Consider the following 23,524-nt stretch of genomic DNA (forward strand, 5'->3'; position numbering starts at 1 on the left):
CTTGAACTTGAAATCCTACTGACACTGCCTCTAGCTGGGATTAAAGGCATGTACCACTGCACCCAGCAGATATGAGCAGAGTTTTAAGGAACTGAAGGTTAATTCAATGGAGCCAATCCTGCAAAGACCTCTTGCAAAAAAACAACCTGGGATTTCTATCCTCACACGTGAATAAGATAGGTAAGTTCCTCACAGACTGAGAACATTAGGAAATTTCGAGGACCTCCAGAAGGAAGGATTGCACCCTATCTATAAGTACTGCAGATAAAATCTGGCTGACAAGTACTTACCTTGGCTTCCTAGTCTAAACATCTAGAAATCCTCTCAATTGGCTACCCTTTGGAATCAGAAACTAGGTTTATTGTCTACTTCAAGTATTAATCTTTATTTTTCTTTTTTGTTCCCTCATTCTATGTTCTTTCCCTTTGTAGATCTGTTACCTCAAAATTTCTAACCTGACTCCTCTTCACTGCAATTAACCTAGCTCTGTGTGTGTGTATGGAACAGTAAGTTTCAGATGAGGGAAATGTGGAATCCACCTTAACGATTAACATGTGGGAGACCAGAACTCATCACCTTAAAATATGCCTTTTCTGGCATACAGATTGTTAAACTGAAAGCAACCAAGGAGAAGCAGATGCAGGAAAGCTGTCTTCCCTTTAATTGCCTAAAAGCAGGACATATATGTGCTAATACCAAAGACAGCCTCCCCCTGCCCCTTTCTACCAGAGAGAACAAAAGACAACCTAGACCCTCTTAAGGCACCAGAGATGGTATCAGAGGAATTTACATCAACTAGCTTTACTAACCATGCTTTATTTGCCATTTACTTGCCTTACCACAGCTGCAGCCCCTAAACACTCAAAATCTTCTTCCTTTGTCTAAAAATGTACTTACTGTTCTCTTGTTGAAGACATTATCAGCTTGAATTCAGACATCTCTTTGAGAACTACTGTGGTATATATGTCAGTTTTATATATATGCACACATGCACACGTCCATGTATATACGCACATATAAACGTATAAATATTTATATATACACACGTGTGTACATGTGTATATTATGAATGTATAGGTCAGTAAACTTCTCTTGTCATCTTTTGTTACAGGGTTTGGTTCTAAGAACTCCTGAAGGCTGATTTTTTTTTCTCTCCTATACATCAAGCCAGTGGATGCTATGCTACCCAGCCCTTTCTCCTTTTTGTTTACTTTTTTTTAAGACTTTTTTTTTTTTAGTTTTTTTTTTTTAGATGGGCACAATACCTTATTTATTTATGTGGTATTAATTTCACATCCCTGGCCTTCTTACTTAAATGAAAGTTTCAATCCATAACTTAAATGTGTTAAGCCTTTTAAAAGAGGAACACAAATCTTATTTCCTGAGGCAAACTCATTTTGTGTATGGTAAAGACATCCCCTGGTTCTCTCTTTATAAAGCACTACTTAAATGTACCCTCCAGGGCAGTTATCCCAACTGTGTCACCCAAGGGAGAAGCCTATTAATAACTAAAATTTATTTTTATTCTACACTATTTCCTATATGCCCCCCTACATACACACACCCCTACCTCAAATTCATTTTGTGTTTACACATGTATAGTTGCTACGGTAGTTTGGATTTACTAAAAATTAAGAAAAATAAATTACTTGTTCACTTTTTCTGTGTTCCTTTGACTCCGTGTAAACCTCTGATACATTTATGGTAAACCAAGAACTGAAAACAAAAGGGAGCACAGAACAAAAAGCCAAAGTTCTTCTAAACACCTGTCCCACTTCAGCTCCATGCACAGAATACAGCTGCCTGATTATGATGATTGAGGAGTCTATAAAACATGGGTGGCATTTGAATTTCTTGGCAATTCAGACAAGTGAAATAACAGCAAGAGAATGCCATGAGTAAGAGGACTGTTTTATATAAATCCATTTGTGGCTTTAGTATACATTTTATCCAAAGAGCTCTGCCAGAGAAGAATTAAGAATGTAGGCTGAAAAGGAAGAAAAGATCCAAAGCAAATTTGGAAAAGGAGACAAGCCCTCTTCAGTTTTGAGAGAGTTTACTGAAAAAGGTGGTTTTCATTCCCATCAGTGTTAAACTCCCAATCAACATTAAATAAGACAAATGCAGAGGTTTAATCTCCACAATGCTATATGGAATTTCTATGTATGTGATGGATACAATGGTGAAAAAAGAGTGTTTGCTGTTAAAGGGATATTTTATTTATTATCTACCAAACTGAAAATTGAAAATAATACAGATATTATTGCACACACTGAGCTTTGAGGCTTTATTCCAAGAAAATGGAAAGGCTGATTTGGGGGATCCAGAAACACATAGTATGACTCAGGAACTACACCAGTAGACCCAGAGATATTACATGAAAGAACAATGAAAGCTGTGTTCAGATAAAAAGGGTATCTTACTGTAAGAAAGGCTCCTGTAGTAGCCAGGGTTCTCTAGAGGAACAGAATCAATGGGAATTTATTAGATTGGCTTACAAGACCAGAAGCTGGATAGTTCACAATGGCTATCTACAGGCTGGAGAGCTGGAAGAACAAGTAGCTGCACAGTCCAAAAAGTCAATGCCTCAGAACAAGAGAGATCAACAGTTCTAACCTAGTCCAACACCAAAGGCTTCTGGAAACTCCCTGGGGAATCACTGACGGAGTTCGCTTTGGAAGAGTGAAGTAGCAACCATAGCAGCAGCAATGAAGAATCCATTCAAGAAGAATCGAGATTGCCTCTGCTGCTGCTTCCTTGTTCTTCCAACTTTTTTAAAAATATTTTTAAGATGGGACATAATACTCTTATTTTATTTATTTATCTTTATGTAGTACAGAGGATTAAACCCAGTTCCTGATATGTGCAAGGCAAGTGTTCTACCACTGAGCTACAACCCCTGTCCTCTTTCCACTTTTATTCCATCCAAGCCATCATCCTATTGTACCATGCTGCCCACACTTAGAGAGGGTCTCCCTTTCAGTTGGCTATCCCAGATGTCAATCATTCCTAGACACACCCTCACTGACACACCCAGAAGCTTCTTAATCATGGTTATTTCTCAATACAATCAAGTTGACAATTCAAATTAACCATTATAGTTCCCAACTATTTCAAATATTTATACAGCTCTCAAATATTTCACTATCTACATTACAAATGAAAACATTCAGTAATCAGCAGCAAGTGTTTGAGTGTTCATCATTGCTCAAGCAACTGAGATTGATAAAAGGAGTCTTTCAAGGGTCTTATAGACACAAGACAGAAATCCTGCAGGGCTCTACAAAATTCCCAAACACAAATTCTTTTGGTACATATATTCTTAAAATTTTAATTCTTCAAGGATGCCTTTCCTAACTGAAACTAGCAAAACTTTTCACTGAGCCTTCTGGAATTTTATTTATTCTTCTAAATCCTTAGCATATCTGAAACATGGTTCTTCCTTCCAAACCCCAGACACACAATACCTCAACTCCCTCTACTCCAATTTCACACCTATCAAGCAATCTTCCAATTTATCTTGATCTTCCACATAATGTGATATTAGAGGTATCTTTTTCTTTTTGTGGGGGGGGAGTGGGGGGACTAAACCCAGGGGGGGTGCTCTACCACTAAGCCACATTCCTAGCCATTAGGGAGGGGATACCTAGGTTTGAACTCAGGGGCACTCAATCACTGAACCACATCCCCAGCCCTACTTTGTATGTATTTTATTTAGAGACAGGGTCTCACTGAGTAGCTTAGCACCTCACCAGTTGCTGAGGCTGGCCTTGAACTCTTGATCCTCCTGACTCAGCCTCCTAAGCCACTGGAATTACAGGCATGCACCAGCACACAGGGCTATCATACCTAGCCTTTTTTTTGAGACAGGGGTCTTGCTATGTTGGTAAGGCTGCCCTTGAACTTGTAATCCTCCTGCCCCAGCCTCCCAAGTCACTGGGATTACAGGTATCCACCACTAGCCCTATTTAGAATGAGGCATATTGAATAATGGATGCAAATATTCTGGTGGCTGGAAAGGTGAACTCAACCATAAAGTGATACCACCCCCCCCCCAGAAAAAAGAAAGTGCTCTGATTCATCCAAGAAGTCTACTTTGATCATTCTCTAAGAGGCTAATCAGTTCTACATGCCAAGGCATTCAGAAATTTATCAAATATTATGGATCTTAAATGTCCCCCAAAGGCTCAAATGCTTAGTTGCCAGACTGTGACACTATTGGCAGATAGTGGAACCTTTAGAAGGTGAAGCCTAGTTGAAGAAGTTAAGTCATTGGTAACCAGATCTTAATAGATCATTCTTGGGGGTTCAGATGACCAAAATTCTGATAGAAACATGAACAGTAAAGGTTGTGTAGGTTGTGTTGATGAGGTTTCCAATGGGAATGAGGACTCTACTGAGAACTGGACTATAGGCCATCCATGCTACTACATTCTGGAAAAGAACTTGCCTAATTTTTACCCATGCCTTGAGATTATGCAGGATGCTAAATTTAAAGGTGACAGACTAATTAATCTGGCAAAGGAAATTTCAAGGTAGCACAGCATTCAGAGAGTGGCCTCAGTATTGCTGGCTGCTTTTAGCTAGGTAAACAGTAAGAATTAGGAGCAAAAAGCAGAATACAAATATCTGTAAAACTTGCAGTTTGGTCAGAAAAAGAATACTTTTAAAATTGTGGGCAAGGAGGGTAAGGCTACTGAAGAGGTTTGCTTCCTTAAAAAGAAGTGAACATTTCTGCACCAAGACAACAGGAAAGATGCCTTGAGAGCATCTCAGGAATCAGAAAGACCCCACCTGTTGCAGGTACAAAGACTTTTATTTGACAAGACAGCACTGGGTCCCCCAGCTCCTACAGGGCTGCCATGGGGATTTTTCCCTAGGATTCATTTCCCTTGTTCAGCCAGCAAGGCACTCAGAGTCCCTTGTAGCCATGGTCCAAGTGGGTGAGCTAGTGGCCCACTTGGCATCATCCACAGGATACTGGTTTTGCAGGCATGCAGAATGCAAGAGTCATGAGGTCATGGAGGCTTCCACCAAGATTTCAAAGGAAAACCTGAAAAGCTAGGTAGCATATGGCAGAGTTGAAGTCGCTGAAGCAGCCCTGACAGACTGATGAGTGAAGCTGTGAGAGTGAGGTTGAAGCTGCAATGGAGACCCCAGGAAGTTAGAGATGCAGAACACCTGTCCAGGGAAGCCATAGGTAGCAAACAAATTTAGCCCAAGGAAGTGGTCATGTGGACTACAGCCAGCAAGGTAACAGAGGGGTGGGACTCACATTCTTCCACCATGTACCTGGGATGCCAGACATGAAGCAACAGGAGTTATTATTTATTTGCCCTCCTGGGTTTCAATCTTGCTTTGGTTCAATTCCTCCTTGCTATTGTCTTATTCCTCCCTTTTGGAATGGAAATGCTTATCCTGAGTCATTATATATTTAAAGTACATATCATATTATATTATTATGTTATATATATTTTTTATAAACAGGAACTCACAGCTAAGAGTTTGCCTTGCATCTCAGAGGAGTCTTTGGACTTGAACATTTCAATAAGCTGAAACAGTTTTAGCACTTTGGGGACTCCTGGAGATGGACTGAATGCATTTTGAATTGTGATATGGACATGAGCCTTAGGGTATCAGGGGCAGAATATTACGGTTTGGATCTCCTATGTTCCCCAAAGGCTCATATGCTAAAGGCTTGGTTACCAGCCTGTGGTCCTACTGAGGAAGGAAGATTCCAAGTTGAAGGCCAGTCTGAGCAACTTAGAGAAACCCTGAAGCTCAATGGTAAAATACCCCTAGATCAATTCCCCATATGGGGTGGTGTGGGGATCAGGGTGGCAGGGATCGGAAGGTGGCAGAAAATTGCTTCATGTCTCTGATGTGTTAATGCCCATCTCCAATAAAGAAATATAATCTGCAATATTTTCCAATCTTAATTATCACTAAATGCTTTTTCTCCCCCTCCAAAAACAATAACTTAAGGGATTAATATTCTGTGAAACAAATTTTTGAAATGTTCTCATTTGTCTTTAGATCATTCATAACAAAGTAGTATTTTATTTCAGTAGTTTCAGAAAAAGAAATAATTGAAAAACCTAATGTATCATGGGCAAATACAATGTACTGTTTCAAATGTTTGCTATCAACATGCTTAACAAATAGCCTTTTTTAAAAACATCAGATGGGTACTATACCAACATCATAACAAGGTTTAGAGGGAGGCAAATCTCACACAACAGTGTAAACACCCAAATCATCTTGTTTATGAATTAAAAAGAATCACAAATAGCCTTTTTGAAGTTTGCTGATATAAGACTACTGGCTTCATCTTTGCCCCTTCTCCAAAATTGATTATCATGATTTTTCATGTCCCCTACATGAGAATCAAGAAGTCTCCTCTTCTTTGCTCCAGGGCAGTAAGAACTCTCCTACCTGCTGATGAAACAATCCATTTCTTTGCACCACCACCCACACAAGAGGTTAAAAAATAAAATAAAATTCTGACATACTAAGGAAACAAGGTGGTAATCCTCACCCTCTGAGCACTCCACTTCTTCCTTCAAGCAATGAAGTTTGAAGTTCTTACAATAGTAAATTTTAAAATTCTATATCTGTGATCTTTTTTTTCTGCAACATGACCTACTACACTGCTGACATAAATATGCAAAGGGTTTGTTTTCAGGTCTTATTATTACTTTGAAGAAAAACAAAACCTAAGAGAACATCTATCAAATTTCAAAAGAACCTAATAGAACACATCTTGTATATAGACTTCTTCCATTATGCAGCCATCCCTGAAGCAGCAGACCAAGATGAAGCTCAATCCCTTTATGACTTCTTTTTTTAAAATATATTTTTAGTTGTTGATATACCTGTATTTTATTCACTTATTTATATGCGGTGCTAAGAATCGAACACAGTGCCTCATATATGCCAGGCAAGTGCTCTACCACTGAGCCACGACCCCAGCCCCAATCCCTTTGCGCCTTCTGACCAAGCAAGAAACATAAGAGGCATTTCAATGCACCTTCCCACATTTACAATAAGATTATATCCTCCCCTCTTTCCAAAGAACTGAGAAGGAAGCTCTTCCTTATTCAAGCATACTATAAAGATCAGCAGATTGGCAAAGTAGTCCAAGTGTACAGGAAGAGATGTCATCTACACTGAATGGGTACAGCAGGAAAAGGTTAACGGTATAATTATTATGTGAGCATTCACCCCAGCAAGGTGGAAATCACCAGGCTAAAAGTGGACAAAAAAAGATCTTGGAATGGAAGACCAAATCTTGCCAAGAAGGAAAGGAAAAGGGAATATAATAAGGAAGAAACAACTGAGAAGATACAGGTATAAAGTAATCTTATTTACAACTTTTATTAAAAAGTGCTAAAATGAAAACAAAAGAATTTTTAAATGAGAAATCATTTAACAACCTGATTTGCAGAGCCAGGAGTATGGTATAATGGTATTTTAGGCATAATTAAAGGTTTACATATACAAAGTCATTAAAATCCTTGATAGCCCACATTCTACTTCTTCTCAAATTGCCATATTTTTTAAATGTAATCAAACATATAGTAAAAAAATGACCAATTTAAGAAAAGAGTTTATAAATGTATGTCTAATAAAAACAAATGTCAAAAAGACTTCATAAGTGGCCTGGATTTTAACTAAAATCATCTCAATCTTAAATATTTAAAATACAACCTAAAAAAATTATACAGGCTTTCTTTTATTTTATCACAAATACTATAACTGGTATGAAAAAGAAAGGTATGCCAACATATCACTTTAGTTCCTTTCTAGTGCTTATCTATATGCATACATAATTTGTGATCATAGTTATAAATATGGTACAGATACATTTTAAAGCTAGATAAATATTTAAACAAGTAATAACTCAAGACTATTTGGTACTAGCAATTATATTCTATTCTGGGTAAAAATACTGTCTATATATGAAAGAAAATAATAAATAATACTTGCACACAATCAAGTAGTCTCTAGGATCTTAAGAAATGAATTACCAAATCAGAACAACAATGCATCTATTGGAACTACCAAATTCGAGAACACTGATATACCAAACACTGGAAAGGATATACAGCAACTATAACTCTCATTCATTGCTGGTGGAAATACAAAAATGGTACAGTCACTTTGGAAGACAGTTTGTCAGTTTCCTATAAACTAAATACTATTATCATATATTTTAGTCATGCTCACCTTAGCATTCACCCAAATGTGTTTTAAATTTATGTCCACACATAAACCTGTATGTGAATGTTTATAGCAGTTTTACTCATAATTGTCAAATTTTAAAGATGCCCTACAGTAAGAAAATGGATAAATAAACTGTGGTATAACCAGACAACAGAATATAAACTAGAACTAAAAAGAAATGAGTGAGTACTTTGGCCTTGAAAAGTCATAGAGGTGCCTCAGTGGTTTTTTTTTTTAATGCTTTATTTATTTATTTTTATGTAGTGCTGAGGATAGAACCCAGGGCCCCATACATGCTAAGCAAGTGCTCTACTGCAGAGCCACAACCCTAGCCCCTACATATATTGGGGTTTTTATTTCATTTTGGTTTTGTTTTGGGTACTGGGGATTGAGCCCAGAGGAACCTTACCACTGAGCCGCATTCCTTGCCATTTTTATTTTGTATTTTGAGGCAAGGTCTCACTAAGTTGCTTAGGGAATAGCTAAATTGCTGAGGCTAGCCTGAAATTTGTGGTCCTCCTGTCTCAGCCTCTGGAGTCCCTGGAATTACAGGAGATCACCACCAAGTCTGACTAAACATGCTACATATTGTACAGTTCTAACAAATGCCATTCTGGAAAAGGCAAAACTATGGAAACAATAAAACATCAGTGATTACCACAGGAAAAGGGGAGGGAGGAACAAAGAAGTGGAACACAGATATTTAGGAAAGTAAAACTATTACAGTGGTAAACACATATCATTATACATCTGTCAAAACCCATAGAACTTACAATGCAAAGAGTAAATCCAATGTAAACCATGAACTTTGAGGGACAATGATGTCTGGACATAGTTTCCCCTATCCTAACAAACATACAACTCGGCTGCGAGATGTTGATGGCAAGGGAGGCTACATGCATTTTAAGAAATATGAGAACTCTCTATACTTTCTGCTTAATTTTGGTATGAACCTAAAACTGCTCTAAAAAAATTAAATCTATTGTATTTTTTAAAAAGTAATAGTAGTGGGCAGGGTATAGTAGCACACAAGTGTAATCTTGGTGGCTCAGTAGGCTGAGGCAGGAGGATCGTTGAGTTCAAAGCCAGCCTCAGTAACTTAGCGAAGCACTAGGCAACTCAGTGAGACCCTGTCTCTAAATAAAATACAAAAAGGGTTGGAGATGTGGCTCAGTGGTTGAGTGAATTCAGTACCAAAAAAAGGGGGTGGGGTGGGGGCGGGGATGAGGACTGGGATGTGGTTCAGTGGTCAAGTGCCCTGAGTTCAATCCCTGGCACCCAAAGGGGGAAAAAAAAAGTAATAGCAATATGTTTCACCTTAGTAATGATGAAGAAAATTAATTCATCAGTTTTTATACTAAGAAACATACATGAGCTGGGTATAGAAACATGTGCCTATACTCTCAATGACTCAGGAGGCTGAGGCAGGAGGATTACAAGCTATAGGTCAGCCTCAGAAACTTGGCAAAGCTCTAAGTAACTTAGCGAGACCCTGTCTCAAAATTAATAAATAAAAAGGGCTGGGGATGTGGGGAGTAGTGATGTGGTGATGTGGTTAAGCGTCCCTGGGCTCAATCCCTAGTACCAAAAAATAAATAAATAGATAAATAAATAAAAATAAGAAACCTATATGAAGGCTGAGCTAGGGATGTAGCTTAGTGGTAGAGTGCTTGCCTAACACACATGAGACCCTGAATTTGATTCCCAGTACTGTTAAAAAAAAAGAAAAGAAAGAAAAGAGGAACATACATGGTCACAAGAAAAATTTCAGTCTTGTTTTTAAAATGAGCAAGAGAGTTGTTTCAAGAAAAATTTCAGTCTTGTTTTTAAAATGAGCAAGAGAGTTGTGTTCTCAGGACTTGGCATTATCACCTTTTTTTTAATATTTTAATAAAATTTTTAATTTAATAGATGGATATAATACCTTTATTTATTCATCTTTATGTGGTACTGAGGATCAAACCCAGGGCTTCACACATGCTAGGAAAGCACTCTACCACTGAGCCACACCCCCAGCCCTATTATTACCTTTTAAGCAAAGCCAAAACATAAGACCAAACCAGCACCAGAGCATAAAAATACCTGTACAATGTCTGTTGTTCACTGCTCATGCTCTCTGTACAAAGAAAAATTCGGATTTGATAAACTTCAGAATAAAGGTATCTAACAGATTTTGATAATATGAATCTTAAAAAAAACAAACTCACTGACTAAAAGATTCTGATGACTATTAATTTTTCACCAGAAGAAATTTATACACAAACTAAATAGTAAATGTAAAAATTAATTTCCTTCTGGGCATGGTACTGCATGCCTATAATCTTGGCAACTCTGGAAGTTGAAGCAGGAGGACTGCAAAAATGAGGCAGCCTGGGCAACTCAGTGAGGTCCTAAGCAATTTATTGAGACTCCGTCTCAAAAACATAAAACAAAAAAGGACTGCTGGGGACATAGCTCAGTGGTAAAGCACCCCTGAGTTCAATCCCCAGTATCAGAAAAAAAAAAAGAAAAAGATAGATTAATTTTTTTAAAACCTGTGGTATTAAAATAATTTATTATCATGGCAAAAGGTTGCAGGATGGTACAGACTGCATGTGTGTGTTCCATTCCTGCCCCAAATTTATATGTTGAAACTGGGCATGGTTGCACAAACCTGTAATCCCAGTGACTAGAAGGCTGAAGCTGGAAAATCACAAGTTCAAGGACAACCTGGACAATTTAGAGAGTCTGACTCACAACAAAATGAAAATGACTGGGAATATAGTCATTTTCATTGGGCTCAATCCCAAGAACCACCAAAAAAGGGAAGAAAAAGATCAATATGTCAAAAGCTTATTAACCCATGATGAGACTGGTATGGTATTTGTCTAAGACAAGACACCAGAGAATTTGTTTTTTCTATTAGCATAACCACACACAAAAAGGTCATCTGAGCACATAGTGAGATAGAGGCCACTTAAAAGCTCAAAGAGACCTAGAATGAAGCCTAATTTACCATAAATTTTAGATTTCCTAGTCTCTAGAACTGAAGAAATACATTTTTGTTATTTAAGCCAACCAGTACATTTTATTTTGTTACAGTTGCACAAGCAGACCCAGACTCAGCAGAAACTTAAAGCAATACTAATGGGCTTACCCCATCTAGAAACTAATTCAAACAACTGACTCATAAGGCCCATGATTTCTAGATTTATGCCCATTAACCTTTTTTTTAAAGAGATTTCTTTTTTAAAAATATTTTTTTAGTTGTTGATAGACCTTTAATTTTTATTTATCATACGTGGTGCTGAGAATCGAACCCAGTGCCTCACACATGCCAAGCAAGTGCACTCCTGCTGAGCCATACCCCAGCCCCGCCCATTAACTTTTTAAAAGAGTTGCTATTAATGGATGTAAATCCACAATAGGATAGAAAATAAAAGCAAAAGGTAAGAGGCTATAATAAGCAAAACTCAGTAATTGGAACTGTGAAAAAAAAAAATCAACTTCACAATTCAGGACCAATCTCCCACCTTATGGATCATATCTGTTTCCCTGCTTCTTTCCACAGCACTTATGTGACCATTTTCTTCTTTACTGAGAATCTCAACTCAATGGCAAAAGGAAGAGTGAAATCAACTTTATTAATTTTGATTCCTCTCATTTAATAAAAAATGTCATTACATTTTAAACTATGATTTTTGCTTGAAAATCATGATTTTCAAGATGACCTCTGACTTTTAAAACCAATAGAAAGAGTACAAATGAGTTTCCTAAACTACTGGAAAAGAGGCAGACCCCTGGACACTGGATTCTGCTTTCTTCCCTAGACAAATATGAAGCCTTATTTGGCACATCAGGTGTTTTAAACATTTCTTTTTAAAAAAAAATTTAGTTGTTGATGGACCTTTATTTTATTCATTCATTTATATGCAGTGCTGAGAATTAAATTCAGTGCCTCACGCACATGAGACAAGCACTCTACCACTGAGTCACAATCCCAGCTCTAAACATTTCTTAATCTGGAAGGGTGATATGATTCAGCTTAAAAGGGCAGCTATGTAGCAAAAATTAAGTTTTGCAGACAGAGTAATAGTGGTGACCAAATCAAATATGATTGTACTTTCTCCTGCCCTTTGTGACCACTTCTCAGATTTTATATAGTTGACTAAATCAGGAATTCCAGTTAACCTCAAAATGGTAAGGGTGGGTCCCTTACCAATAAATACACCCACTTTGAAATAGTATAGAGCTACACTGAAACAGTTTGGTAGCTACACTGAAACAGTTTGTGCTTCACACTATTCAAGAAATTCTCTTATAAATCTGAGTTTATTTTACCCTGGCTCTTTGCTCCCCACAGAATGTTTAAATGTATTCATAAAACATACTTGAAAATCAGGTCTCTTTTTTTTATTTTTTTGTAGTTGCAGATGGACAGCATGCCTTTATTTTATTTGCTTATTTTTTGTATATGGTGCTAAGGATCCAACCCAATGCTTCACCTATGCTAGGAAAGCACTCTGCCACTGAGTCACAGCCCTAGCCCCTTTTATCATCTTGTATCTCACCTGCTTCACCATGACCTTGATATTTTTTAACTTAACATACATTTCCATAGTTACATGTGTTAATGCTGTTCTCCCTATATAGAACCCCTTATTGTGGAAATCTTAACTTGCAGGCCCAACATAAATGTTGTTATTTAAATGAAATTAATTACAACTCATTTATTAGGCTTTCAATTTTGCTTTCAAATCTTATCGTTGAAATACATATTCATGTTTCTAAGTAAATAATAGGCTCCTTATAATGAAATACAGTATTTTATTCATCTTTATATTCCCCTAATACTTAGCACAATACTTTGCACAAACTTTAATGTGTACAGGAATGAAAGACTCCACACTTGTTTTTATTACCTGATTAAAAGTAATACTCCAACTCTGCATCATCCATCATTCAGTTTAGCCACATAGAAAAAAAAGAAAATTAATGCCTAACCTAATGAAGTATTAAAAGAGCTTACAATTTAATAATGAAAAAAATCTTGACAGGTATTCTACAAAAACTGGTGGTTTCTGTTTCCAAGTTCACTAATCAAGCCAGCTCTCCAATCTTAATATTCTGAATGTCTGAAAGAACAGCTTAGTATCAGCTTCAGTAAAATCTCTTGAGGCTAGGTATCTTAAAAGCAATTTGCTGCCACATTACCCAAGTCTAATTACAGAATACTACATTAGGATTATATTAAATTACACTGTTATTCAACAAAATGATCTATAATTTTAGTCACTCTGGTACTAATTTACATGCTAACCAAGAAACCACACAAAACAAAGTCAATGGTGAATCTATGAATTTGATTCTAAACATTTTCCTCCAAATGATCTTTATCCTCATCCTTCTCCCAAATAGGTAACATGCAAGCTTTGGCCAGAAGCCTACACAGGACGTTTTAAAGCAATTGTAATTAATAGAATCTCTATAATTACTCCAAAATTGTTTATTTCAAATCAATTTCAACTTGAATAAAAACAAATGGGGAAGAAAACTTCAGAAACATTTATAAGATAATAAACAAAATAACTACAAATCTATAAAAATAGAATGGAAACAGAATCTTTAAAACTAGACTAAGAATTTGAGATTCTATCTTTAGTATAAACCCCCAGAATGATTCCTATGCTGGCCCAGATTCCTCCAATAAATAATCCCACATCACAGTTAAATGCCAAAATCACCAAGTTTTCTTTTTTTTATTATTAGTTGTTCAAAACATTACATAGCTCTTGACATATCATATTTCATACATTTGATTCAAGTGGGTTATGAACTCCCATTTTTCCCCCATATACAGATTGCAGAATCACATCGGTTACACATCCACATTTTTACATACTGCCATACTAGTGTCTGTTGTATTCTGCTGCCTTTCCTATCCTCTACTATCCCCCCTCCCCTCCCATCCCCTCCCATCTTCTCTCTCTACCCCATCTACTATAATTCATTTCTCTCCCTTGTTTTTTTTCCCCTTTCCCCTCACTTCCTCTTATATGTAATTTTGTATAACGATGAGGGTCTCCTTCCATTTCCATGCAATTTCCCTTCTCTCTCCCTTTCCCTCCCACCTCTCATCCCTGTTTAATGTTAATCTTCTTCTCATGCTCTTCGTCCCTGCTCTGTTCTTAGTTGCTCTCCTTATATCAAAGAAGACATTTGGCATTTGTTTTTTAGGGATTGGTTAGCTTCACTTAGCATAATCTGCTCTAGTGCCATCCATTTCCCTGCAAATGCCATGATTTTGTCATTTTTTAGTGCTGAGTAATACTCCATTGTGTATAAATGCCACATTTTTTTTATCCATTCATCTATTGAAGGGCATCTAGGTTGGTTCCACAGTCTAGCTATTGTGAATTGTGCTGCTATAAACATCAATGTAGCAGTATCCCTATAGTATGCTCTTTTAAGGTCTTTAGGGAATAGTCCGAGAAGGGGAATAGCTGGGTCAAATGGTGGTTCCATTTCCAGCTTTCCAAGGAATCTCCATACTGCTTTCCAAATTGGCTACACCAATTTGCAGTCCCACCAGCAATGTACAAGTGTACCCTTTTCCCCACATCCTCGCCAGCACTTGTTGTTGTCTGACTTCATAATGGCTGCCAATCTTACTGGAGTGAGATGGTATCTTAGGGTGGTTTTGATTTGCATTTCTCTGACTGCTAGAGATGGTGAGCATTTTTTCATGTACTTGTTGATTGTTTGTATGTCCTCCTCTGAGAAGTGTCTGTTCAGGTCCTTGGCCCATTTATTGATTGGGTTATTTGTTTTCTTATTGTTTAATTTTTTGAGTTCTTTGTATATTCCGAATATTAGGGCTCTATCTGAAGTGTGAGGAGTAAAAATTTGTTCCCAGGATGTAGTCTCCCTATTTACCTCTCTTATTATTTCTCTTGCTGAGAAAAAACTTTTTAGTTTGAGTGAGTCCCATTTGTTGATTCTTGTTTTTAACTCTTATGCTATGGGTGTCCTATTAAGGAATTTGGAGCCTGACCCCACAGTATGTAGATCGGAGCCAACTTTTTCTTCTATCAGATGCAGAGTCTCTGTTTTGTTATTAAGCACCTTGATCCACTTTTGAGCATGGCAAGAGAAAGGGATTCAGATTCATTTTGTTGCATATGGATTTCCAGTTTTCCCAGCACCATTTGTTGAAGATGCTATCCTTCCTCCATTGCATGCTTTTAGCCCCTTTGTCAAAAATAAGATAGTTGTAATTTTGTGGATTGGTCTCTGTGTCCTCTATTCTGTACCATTGGTCCACCCGCCTGTTTTGGTACCAGTACCATGCTGTTTTTATTACTATTGCTCTGTAGTATAGTTTGAAGTCTGGTATCGCTATACCGCCTGATTCATTCTTCCTGCTTAGAATTGCTTTTGCTATTCTGGGTCTTTTATTTTTCCATATGAATATCTATTTCTACAAGAAATGTCATTGGTATTTTGATTGGCATTGCATTAAACCTATAGAGAACTTTTGGTAAAATCGCCATTTTGATGATGTTAGTTCTGCCTATCCGTGAACAGGGTATATTTTTCCATCTTCTAAGATGATCTTCTATTTCTCTCTTTAGGGTTCTGTATTTTTCATTGCATAAACCTTTCACCTATTTTGTTAGGTTGATTCCCAAGTATTTTATTTTATTTGAGGATATTGTGAATGGGGGTGGTTGTCCTCATTTCCATTTCAGAAGATTTGTCACTGATATACAGGAATGCCTTTGATTTATGCGTGTTGATTTTATATCCTGCCACTTTGCTGAATTCATATATTAGCTCTAGTAGTTTCTTTGTAGACCCTTTTGGGTCTACATGTCATCTGCAAATAGTGATAATTTAAGTTCTTCTTTTCCTATTTTTATGCTTTTAATTTCTTTTGTCTGTCTAATTGCTCTGGCCAGTATTTCAAGAACTATATTGAATAGAAGTGGTGAGAGAGGGCATCCCTGTCTTTTTCCAGATTTCAGAGGGAATGCCTTCAGTTTTTCTCCATTTAGAATGATGCTAGCCTGAGGCTTAGCATAGATATCTTTTACAATGTTGAGGTAAGTTCCTGTTATCCATAGTTTTTCTAGTGTTTTGAACATAAAGGGATGCTGTACTTTGTCAAATGCTTTTTCTGCGTCTATCGAGATGATCATATGGTTCTTATCTTTAAATCTATTGATGTGGAGAATAACATTTATTGATTTCCGTATATTGAACCAGCCTTGCATCCCAGGGATGAATCCTACTTGATCATGGTGCACAATTTTTTTTTTTATTGTTGGTCGTTCAAAACATTACACAGTTCTTAATACATCATCTTTCACAGTTTGATTCAAGTGGGTTATGAACTCCCAACTTTACCCCGTATACAGATTGCTGTATCACATCAGTTACTCTTCCATTGATTGACATATTGCTTTTCTAGTGTCTGATGTATTCTGCTGTCAGTCCTATTCTCTACTATCCCCCCTCCCCTCCCCTCCCCTCCCCTTTTCTCTCTCTACCCCTTCTACTGTAAATCATTTCTTCCATTTGTATTATCTCGTCTTACCCCTCCTTTCCTCTTATATATCATTCTCACTCCCTTTCCCTCCCACCTCTCATCCCTGTTTAATGTAAATCTTCTTCTCAAGCTCTTCGTCCTTACCCTGTCCTTGTTTATTCCCCTTATATCAAAGGGGTCATTTGGTATTTGATTTTTAACGATTGACTAGCTTCACTTAGCATAATCTGCTCTAATGCCATCCATTTCCCTCCAAATTCTATGATTTTGTCGTTCCTTAATGCAGAGTAATACTCCATTGTGTATAAATGCCACATTTTTTTATCCATTCATCTATTGAAGGGCATCTAGGTTGGTTCCACAATCTTGCTATCGTGAATTGTGCTGCTATGAACATCGATGCAGCAGTGTCCCTGTAGCATGCTCTTTTTAAGTCTTTAGGGAATAGACCGAGAAGGGGAATAGCTGGGTCAAATGGTGGTTCCATTCCCAGCTTTCCAAGAAATCTCCATACTGCTTTCCAAATTGGCTGCACCAATTTGCAGTCCCACCAGCAATGAACAAGAGTGCCCTTTTCCCCGCATCCTCTCCAGCACTTATTGTTGTTTGACTTCCTAATGGCTGCCAATCTTACTGGAGTGAGATGGTATCTTAGGGTAGTTTTGATTTGCATTTCTCTGACTGCTAGTGATGGTGAGCATTTCTTCATGTACTTATTGATTGATTGTATGTCCTCCTCTGAGAAGTGTCTATTCAGGTCCTTGGCCCATTTATTGATTGGGTTATTTGTTATCTTATTGTCTAATTTTTTGAGTTCTTTGTATATTCTGGTTATTAGGGCTCTATCTGAAGTGTGTGGATTAAAGATTTGTTCCCAGGATGTAGGCTCCCTATTTATCTCTCTTATTGTTTCTTTTGCTGAGAAAAAACTTTTTAGTTTGAGTAAGTCCTATTTGTTGATTCTAGTTGTTAACTCTTGCGCTATGGGTGTCCTATTGAGGAATTTGGGGCCCGATCCCACAGTATGTAGATCGGAGCCAACTTTTTCTTCTATCAGATGCCGTGTCTCTGATTTAATATCAAGCTCCTTGATCCATTTTGAGTTAACTTTTGTGCATGGCGAGAGATAGGGATTCAGATTCATTTTGATGCAAATGGATTTCCAGTTTTCCCAGCACCATTTGTTGAAGATGCTATCCTTCCTCCATTGCATGCTTTTAGCCCCTTTATCAAATATAAGGTAGTTGTAGTTTTGTGGGGTGCACAATTTTTTTTGATAGGTTTTTGTATCCGATTCGCCAGAATTTTATTGAGGATTTTTGCATCTAGGTTCATTAGAGATATTGGTCTGAAGTTCTCTTTCTTTGAAGTATCTTTGTCTGGTTTCGGGATCAGGGTGATGTTGGCCTCATAGAATGAATTTGGAAGAGCTCCTTCTTTTCTATTTCCTGAAATAACTTGAAAAGTATTGGTATTAATTCTTCTTTAAAGGTTTTGTAAAACTCTGCTGTATACCCATCCGGTCCAGGGCTTTTCTTGGTTGGTAGTCTTTTGACGTCTTCTTCTCTTTCCTCCTTTGATATTGGTCTGTTTAAATTGTGTGTATATTCTTGACTCAATCTGGGCAAATCATATGATTTAAGAAATTTATCAATATCTTCACTATCTTCTATTTTATTGGAATACAGGGTTTCAAAATAATTTCTAATTTTCTTCTGTATTTCTGTACCATCTGTTGTGATATTGCCTTTTTCATCCAGTTATGTTAGTAATTTGAGTTCTCTCTCTTCTTTTCTTCATTAGCATGGCTAAGGGTCTGTTGATCTTATTTATTTTTTCGAAGAACCAACTTTTAGTTTTGTCAATTTTTTCAATGGTTTCTTTTGTTTCCATTTCATTGATTTCTGCTCTGATTTTAATTATTTCTTGCCTTGTGCTACATTTGCTGTTGTTTTGCTCTTCCTTTTCTAAGATTTTGAGATGAAGGGTGAGCTCATTTATTTGTTGGTTTTTTCTTTTTTTGAGGAATGAACTCCAGGCAATGAATTTCCCTCTTAAAACTGCTTTCATTGTGTCCCATAGATTCCGATATGTTGTGTCTGTATTTTCATTTATCTCTAAGAATTTTTTGATTTCCTCCTTTATGTCTTCTGTAACCCATTGATCATTCAGTAACATATTGTTCATTTTCCAGGTGATGCAGGATTTTTCATTCCTTCTTTTATCATTGATTTCCAGTTTCATTCCATTATGATCAGATAAGATGCATGGTATTATCTCCACCCCTTTATATTTACTAAGGGTTGCCCTATGGCATAATATATGGTCTATCTTTGAGAAGGATCCATGTGCTGCTGAGAAGAACATATATCCACTTGATGATGGTTGATATATTCTATATATGTTAAGTCTAGGTTATTGATTGTGTTATTGAGTTCTATAGTTTCTTTATTCAATTTTTGTTTTGAGGATCTGTGTCCAATGGTGAGAGCAGTGTGTTAAAGTCACCCATAATTATTGTGTTGTGGTCTATTTGATTCTTGAACTTGAGGAGAGTTTGCTTTATGAACGTTGCAGCACCATTATTTGGTGCATACATATTGATAACTGTTATGCCTTGTTGGTGAATGGTTCCTTTTAACAGTATATAGTGTCCTTCTTTATCCCTTTTGATTAACTTAAGTTTGAAGTTGATTTTATTCGATATGAGTATGGCCACTCCTGCTGCTTCCGAGGACCATGTGAGTGGTATGATTTTTCCCAACCTTTCATCTTCAGCCTGTGTATGTCTTTTCCTATCATATGAGTCTCCTGAAGGCAGCATATTGTTGGATCTGTTTTTTTAATCCAAGTTACTAGTCTATGTTGCTTGATTGGTGAGTTTTAGCCATTAACGTTTAGGGTTACTATTGATATATAGTTTGTACTTCCAGTAATGTTTATTTATTTATTTATTTTAATTCGGCTTGTTTTTCCTCTTTGGTTATTCCCCCCTCCCTTTACTGAGTTAAACCCCACTGTTGGTTTTGGATGCTGTTTTTCATTTCCTCTTCTTGTAGTGTTTTGCTCAAAATGCTTTGCAGTGCTGGTTTTCTGGCTTCGAATTCTTTTAACTTTTGTTTATCATGAAATATTTTAATTTCATTGTCAAACCTGAAGCTTAATTTTGCTGGATACAATATTCTTGGTTGGAATCCATTATTTTTCAGCATTTGAAATACATTGTTCCAGGATCTTCTCGCTTTCAATGTCTGTGATGAAAAATCAGCCATTAACCTAATTGGTTTACCCCTGAATGTCATCTGCCTCCTTTCTCTTGTAGCTTTTAATATTCTCTCCTTGTTCTGTATGTTGGATATCTTCATAATAATGAGTCTTGGAGTTGGTCTATTACGGTTTTGTATGTTTGGGGTCCTGTAGGCTTCCAGGATTTGGCAATCCATTCCATCTTTCATGTCTGGAAAGTTTTCTAAAATTATTTCATTCAATAGATGGCTCATTCCTTTGGTTTGGACCTCTATACCTTCCTCTATGCCAATGACTCTTAAGTTTGGTTTTTTATGACATTCCCATATCTTTTGGATGGATTGCTCGTGATTTCTTAGCATCCTTCCTGTTGACTATACTCTTTTCGAGTTGATAAACTTTGTCTTCATTATCTGATGTTCTGACTTCTATTTGATCTAGTCTATTTGTAATATTCTCATTTGAGTTTTTGATTTGGTTTATGGTTTCCTGCATTTCTAGGATTACTGTTTGATTTTTTTAAAATCTCTATCTCCTGGTAGAGTTCATTTTTGCTTCTTGAATCTGCTTATGTAATTCATTTTCAAAGTGTTCTTTCATTGTTTGGACTTGCCGTCTAATGACTTAAGATTCCATTCCATCTGAGTCAGGTATGCCTTGAGTTCTTTCTCTGTCCATTTTTCTGATGCCTCTAGGTTCTCCTATAAATTTAAGTTGTCCTGCATTGTTTGTAATCCTTTTTTCCCTTGTTTTTTCATGGTGTTCACATTACTTTCCAACTCTGTTTAACTGCTGCATTTCTGTTTTCTCCTATAAATTTGTTTTGGTTTTTTATATCTCTGTGGTCTGTGCTTTGTGGTGGGAGACTATGTCTAGAGATGTTGGGCTTTATTGTAATTTAAAGCTGATTCATTCGATTCATAAAAGGCTTACGGATTCTGTAGGCATATAGTGATCTGTTGTTTGATCTTAGGACTTTATGTTTACGTTGGGTGCTATGATGATATGAAGGTTAGTATGTCTTGGCTACTTTGGAAGATTGCTCTACTGAAGGGGGATATTAACAGGCGAATGGATCAGGGTATTTGGTAATAGCTAGGTACTTAGTAGCCCTATAGACAGCCTTGGAACATTCACCTATTTGCATTTAGATAATTACATGTAATGCTTGGGTTGAAAGTTAGGGGGAAGGGGAAGGAAGGAGTCCTTAAAGAGAAAGAGGGAGAGAAAAATAGGTAGAATAAAGGAGAATGGAAAGAACAATAAAAATTGAAAAGGGAAAAGAAAAAAAAATTATAAATGAAGTCTTAGAGTTCTATTTTCTTCTCTTCCAGTAGGGGGAGCTGTGCCCTCCGAGCCGAGCTTCTGCCCTCTATGTGCCGGCAACAATCCCTGTAAGGCAGCTCCTCTTCCCCTACTGGGCGTCTCGCCAATCCTTTTAGTCCAGAGGCGTTTCTCTTCTCTGGTCCCTCCCTGCCTTCCTCCTGCCAGCCATCCAGGCCCCACTCACCGGAGGAAATCTCCACAGATCTAGTTACACTTGCAGCCCCCCTGAGTGCCCTATTTCCAGAACAACTGAGCACTCTCTCTGTTTGTCATTCATCCAGACCCCAAGGTTGTGGAGCAGGTGATCTGGGAACCTTCAGTTTAATTTGTCTGGACCCCTTCAGTGGCCACACCCCTGGGAACTGGCAGCTAAGGCCTTGGGTGTAGCCACTGGTGGTAGGGTGAGTTGGGGGTCAGGAGTCCCCTCTGCTTCCCTCGGCCCCTATAGTCACGCCCACAGAGTTCTAGGGGGAGATTTTTTAGGTTTCCCAGCTGTATGGATCTGGTGGGAATGGGAGTCACACACCTGTTGAAGTGATTTCACTGGGAAGGGATCCCGTCCGCTGAACTCTGGTAACGTCAGCTCTCTGCTATGGTGGGCCCCAGACTCCTTGCTGGAGTGTCCAATGGGAGGGGTGGGTCTGGCCTGTCTCTGGTCTGTCCCAGACTCGGTTTCAGTTCTGGTCTGCTGTTTCATGAAGGCTTGGTTAGCAACCTCTTCAAAGGGTCTCTACGCCGCACACGGTATTCGGCAGTGCTGAAACACTTTCTTCTGCGCGGGTTGCCAGGCAGTGGCGGCCCGGACCTCCGCGCAGGGTGGCCTAGATTCACCGGTCCGGGGCAAGCTGTCACCTCCAATAATCCCAAATTCCCCACCTAGGTCTCACTTCAGTAGAATTTTGCTGGGAGTTTCTCAGCAGGTAGAATCTGAACGTTCTGAGGTGTCTCTCTGTCCACGTGGCTGAGGAGGTACTGAAAGCGCTGCCTCCCCGTCTGCCACCATGTTGAGTCTCTGATCACCAAGTTTTCTAACATCATAATATGAAACCTTTTTTAACCAGGACCATTAAACCAAGACCTGGTCATTCTCTGTATTTAAGGGGCTACAGAACTAATTACCATCTTCTATATTTCTTCTTATATAGTCTGTTATTATAGTAAAAGTGTTCTGCATTCTCAACAGAACACATCAAAAGAAAAACAACTGTATAGATGAGGGTTCAACAAACCAATTTTCTAGATTTCACCTGTATAATTTTAAAAGTACAGTAAATTAATAATTGAAGAAATAAGGCAGCAGGTTGCAGTTGTAGCTCAGTAATAAAGCACTTATCTAGCATGTGTGAGACACTGGGTTCAATTCTCAGTAGTACATACAAATAAATTAAATAAAGGTCCATCAACAACTAAAAAAAATTTTTTGAAAGTCAGAAAACAATAAAAACAAACAAACAAAAGACAAAAAAAAAAAAGTCAGAAAAAAGCAACAGCACTGCCAAACTCTAAATTACACTCTAGTAATATAAGCTAACTAACTGGTTTTCATTCTGCCAGTTACTTTTTCCAGTAACTTACTTGCCATCTATGTTCTTAACATTTTGAGTATGACACCTATCTCTATCAGCATCAGGGGTGGGGAGAAAATCACAATGAAGCAAAACAAATGTTTAAAATGTTTACCTGCAGATGCCATAATTTCATTCTTCTTTAAGGCTGAGTAATATTCTATTGTGTATATGTACCATATTTTCTTTATTCATTCATCTGTTGAAGGCATCTATTAAATAATTCCAAGTAACAGATTAGCATTTAACTTCAGGGGGAAAGAATTTAGCCTTTTCTTAAAAAAAAAAAAATGGCCAGCTCAAAGATGTAAATGTGCAAAAGACTCCAAAAGAAATTACAAAGTTTAAAAAAAAAGGCTCTTATAGATGAATGGATTAACAAAGTTGTATTTATACACAATGGAATATTACTCAGCACTAAAAAATAACAAAATCATGGCATTTGCAGGGAAATGGATGGCATTAGAGCAGATTATGCTAAGTGAAGCTAGCCAATCCCTTAAAAACAAATGCCGAATGTCTTCTTTGATATAAGGAGGGCAACTCAAAACAGAGCAGGGAGGAAGAGCATGAGAAGATGATTACCATTAAACAGGGACAAGAGGTGAGAGGGAAAGGGAGAGAGAAGGGA

The 23,524-nt window shown here is 37.5% G+C and overlaps 1 protein-coding gene, 1 non-coding gene and 1 pseudogene across 3 annotated transcripts in view; 1 reads left to right on the top strand and 2 right to left on the bottom strand.

The window, feature by feature from the left end:
* Commd1 (copper metabolism domain containing 1) overlaps window positions 1–23,524 on the bottom strand; it is a 171,774-nt gene that overhangs the window by 132,539 nt on the left and 15,711 nt on the right. The gene's annotated exons all lie outside the window — the stretch shown is intronic.
* Window positions 6,179–6,283, bottom strand: LOC120885112 (small nucleolar RNA U13). Its single transcript, XR_005727631.1, has one exon. It is a non-coding gene; the product is annotated as a small nucleolar RNA U13 (small nucleolar RNA).
* LOC110597833 (large ribosomal subunit protein uL24 pseudogene) lies at window positions 6,816–7,356 on the top strand (annotated as a pseudogene).

The sequence above is a fragment of the Ictidomys tridecemlineatus genome, chromosome 12 (genome assembly GCF_052094955.1).
Source record: "Ictidomys tridecemlineatus isolate mIctTri1 chromosome 12, mIctTri1.hap1, whole genome shotgun sequence".
NCBI classification, from domain to species: Eukaryota; Metazoa; Chordata; class Mammalia; order Rodentia; family Sciuridae; genus Ictidomys; species Ictidomys tridecemlineatus.